We start from the raw sequence: 3764 nt of genomic DNA, 5'->3' as shown, positions 1-3764 counted from the left end.
CAGACATGTTCACTTTCCTTTTCATCCTGTTTTTGAAACTGTATTCAAGGCATTTGTATTTGTTTGTTTAACTGCCAAGTTTGCGGTCTTGTGTACAAGTACAAACAGAATGGAAGGACTTGTGGAGGGAGCACCGGGCAGTGTTGCGTTTTGTCTGACAGTACGGAATTATAGGGGCAGACTGGATCCGGACCGGGAGGAGGGAGGGAGGGGGAGAGAGAGAGAGCCAGGCAAGCTGCCCTGGCTTTGTTTACAACAAAAAGCCATTGTTTGATGTGGCCGCGCAGCCCGCGCAGCCCGCTCCAAAGCTCCCGCTCCCACAGGATGTGCTCTGGGTAACATGCCAGACGGAGGCCACTGCTGTATGACTTCCACCCAGGCCAGTTCTACTGCTACATGGGACTAACAGTCCAGGCCTGCTGGGGCCTTCCTGAGACTTCTCTCTCTCCATCAACCCAACTTATAGAACAATAGCAGAGTATGTCTACTCAACCGACCAGAAATATGTGGGTAATATTTTTCATTTGTTGATCGGCAATTGTATTGGAGCTTCCTTATTTTGCCCGCCTGTGCTATGAATGCATCAGTGGAAAGTGGAAAATGAAGACAAAAACATCCATGCCTGACCTGAGCATGTTCCCGAGACAACACTGATTACAGTATCATTTTACAACAACAAAAAAGTAACTTGTTGTGTTTGTCTGTTGATACAAAGATTTGACTCCTTCAATCGGTTTGTTTGTATTGTTTGTTCAAGTGTTCCATACTGCTGTGTCGCTTTTCAAAGGACCGAACAGAAGTAATGAATTCATAAGTGGTGCAGTTTTCACACTGCGACGAGTCAAGTGTAATTAATTTCAATACAGACTTTAGTTTTTGTGCCGTCTGTCTAAGGTTTCTCTCCCCCTGCATTCTACAGGAAACATGAGTGGATTTCATTTTTCATTCAATGGAACATTTCTCTCTCAGCCTGAGCCTAGCCTACATCTGCCTGCCTGTGTTTCCACAGAACCAAATCATTAACAGAATCAGGCTACATGCTCCTACCCAGCAACCTCACTGGCCCAGCCACTGGGAGACCAGAGCAGACCAGACCAGAGCAGAGCAGACCAGAGCAGACCAGACCAGTGTCTCGTTTATGCCATGATTGTTTAATTTAAACAGTAACGGTCTGATGTATAGGTGGCCTGCTAAGCGTTCAAATTATGTGCATTTAGAAACAAAAAACATATCCTGGTTATTTTTTATCTTTTATCACTGCAGGACCTTAGAAGAGGTTATCGGCCTTATGTCTGCCGCCCGCCCACCTGCCTTGCCACTAAATCTTGCTATAAGTAAGTTGCTCTTTTTTAATCCCCTCCCCCATTAATGTATTTATTGGACAATAAGGAGGAAAGGCAGCAGTTACATAAATATGCAAGTCAACATAGGATAGATATAGTATAGGCAAGGCGTCCAATCAGCGTGTTAGCAAGGAGCTGCTGTGCCACAAAGACACAAAGGTTTGCTGTAACAGTAGCCAGTGTGGGGGGATAATCTGTGCCTTAAAGCAAGACTGGGCTAGTAGAGACACACGTGGTGGTAAGCCAAGCTTAAATCCCGTCTGACCTTACCCCATTCCCTTCCTTCCCTTCCCTTCCAGCAGCCAGGAGAGGAGATGAAAGGGGGTGGCGATGTCTCTACTGCCCCCCAGAGGATGGTTCACAGACTGGTAGGGGAAAACAACATCTTCAAGGCAACTCTTCTTCAAACGCATCTCTTGTGATTATGCACAAGCCAGTATCATGATATGCTATGGAAATTTGCTCATACTGAGAAAAGTGCATGTGTTAATTTGGGTTTTATAGGTATTGAATATAGGTTTATCATTAGTGATCTAAAAAGCTCTGAATGGAAAATAATTTAACAAAGCTCCATTTCATAAAAATAAAAGCAATTAATTTAGGGACTGTTCTGTTCCTAACAACATTATTACTACAGTAATTACAGTGTTACTACACATATTGGATTCAGTGCGAATTTTAGAATGCCTGAAATGTGTTGCTTTATTCGTTTTTGATAACACCAGCAGTGCGCCAAACATTTTGGCTGATTTTGCAGTCTCCTCTCCTCTGGCATAGATCAACCTGTAATGTCCTTCCTAGATCTCAGTCAAGGGAATCATCATTCTGAACATAAAATATCCTCATACCCTTTGCCATAAATTGTGGTGTAGAAAGAGAAGTGGTGGTAGTGAAGGGATGTAATGCAGCTAGATAGAGGAAATAAAATCACTGAAACAAAAGACGGGACTAACGACGGTCAACCGGCTCCTTTTCATTTCACGTTGTACAAGTTTGTCACTATGGTTTATGGACAGCCGTTTCACCTCTCAGCAGCCATAATTTGGGATTATTAAATAGCCTCTTAAAGGCTCACAGCTGTGAATGCGCTATGGCTTGTGGCAGACTATCGCCGTTGGTATTTTGATATGAAGAGACATCCTCTAATATATGGCATAGGTGCCGTGTTTCATCTTGCCTATAGCCCCCCGCCATATGACACGATCGACCACCAAGCGCAACAAAATGATTTATATTTTCCTGAGCTGTCTCTGACGAAAGCTTTCCATCTTATTGTATTACAGCTTAACATAGTTATTATCGAAGACAGACCAAGTGTACATCTAAGCCTCACATAAATATCTTGTCAGTATAACTATTTTGATGAATGGAATCCAAACACTAAGAACATTTATTTTATTGTATTTATTTAACCTTTATTTTAACAGTGAGACATGCTGAGACCAAGGTCTCTTTTACAGATGAGCCCTGTATACACTTCAATACTCTGCTACAGAGGATAACTGGTGGAAATCTGTCCTTTTGTCTGATGAGTCCAAATTTGAGATTTGTGGTTCCAACAGCCGTGTCTTTATGAGACGCAGAGTAGGTGAACGGATGATCTCTGCATGTGTGGTTCCCACCATGAAGCATATAGGAGGAGGTGTGATGGTGTTGGGGTGCTTTGCTGGTGACACTGTCTATGATTTATTTTGAATTCAAGGAACACTTGACCAGCATGGCCACCACAGCATTCTGCAGCAATACTCCTTCCCATCTGGTTTGCGCTTAGTGGGACTATAATTTGTTTTTCAACAGGACAATGACCCAAAACACACCTCCAGGCTGTGTAAGAGCTATTTGACCAAGAAGGAGAGTGATGGAGTGCTGCATCAGATGACCTGTCCTCCACAATCACCCGACCTCAACCCAATTGAGATGGTTTGGGATGAGTTGGACCACAGAGTGAAGGAAAAGCAGCCAACACGTGCTCAAAATATGTGGGAACTCCTTCAAGACTGTTGGCAAAGCATTCCTCATGAAGCTGGTTGAGAGAATGACAAGAGAGTGCAAAGCTGTCATCAAGGCAAAGGGTGGCTACATTGAAGAATCTAAAATCTGAAATATATTTTGATTTATTTAACTATTTTTTGGTTACATGATTCCATGATTCCATGTGTTATTTCATAGTTTTGATGTCTTCACTATTATTCTACAATGTAGAAAATAGTAAAATAAAGACCAACCCTTGAATGAGTAGGTGTGTCGAAACTTTTGAACGGTACTTTACATACACCTCAATATTCATGTCAATACATGAAAAGCAAAACCCAATCAAAGAAAACAAAACACATTCTTCAGTAAAAAGGTCCTCAATCAGCTTTTTGAATTGAGCAGCCTGGCCTCAAAGACATAGTAAATGTAAATCTGTGACACTCAAAT

At 42.3% G+C, this 3764-nt stretch overlaps 1 long non-coding RNA gene across 2 annotated transcripts; it reads left to right on the top strand.

The window, feature by feature from the left end:
- The first annotated feature begins 265 nt into the window (after positions 1-265).
- LOC139551332 (uncharacterized) lies at positions 266-3495 on the top strand. 2 transcript variants are annotated; one of them, XR_011670250.1, is made up of 4 exons: positions 302-506; positions 1264-1334; positions 1643-1711; positions 3141-3495. It is a non-coding gene; the product is annotated as an uncharacterized lncRNA (long non-coding RNA). The 2 variants fall into 2 exon arrangements; XR_011670249.1 differs by lacking the exon at positions 3141-3495 and having other exon boundaries at positions 266-506; positions 1643-2284.
- Positions 3496-3764: the final 269 nt, after the last annotated feature.

Source organism: Salvelinus alpinus, chromosome 23, assembly GCF_045679555.1.
Source record: "Salvelinus alpinus chromosome 23, SLU_Salpinus.1, whole genome shotgun sequence".
Taxonomy (NCBI): domain Eukaryota; kingdom Metazoa; phylum Chordata; class Actinopteri; order Salmoniformes; family Salmonidae; genus Salvelinus; species Salvelinus alpinus.
Note: the sequence above shows the minus strand (reverse complement) of the source record. Positions and strands in the feature narration are given on the sequence as shown.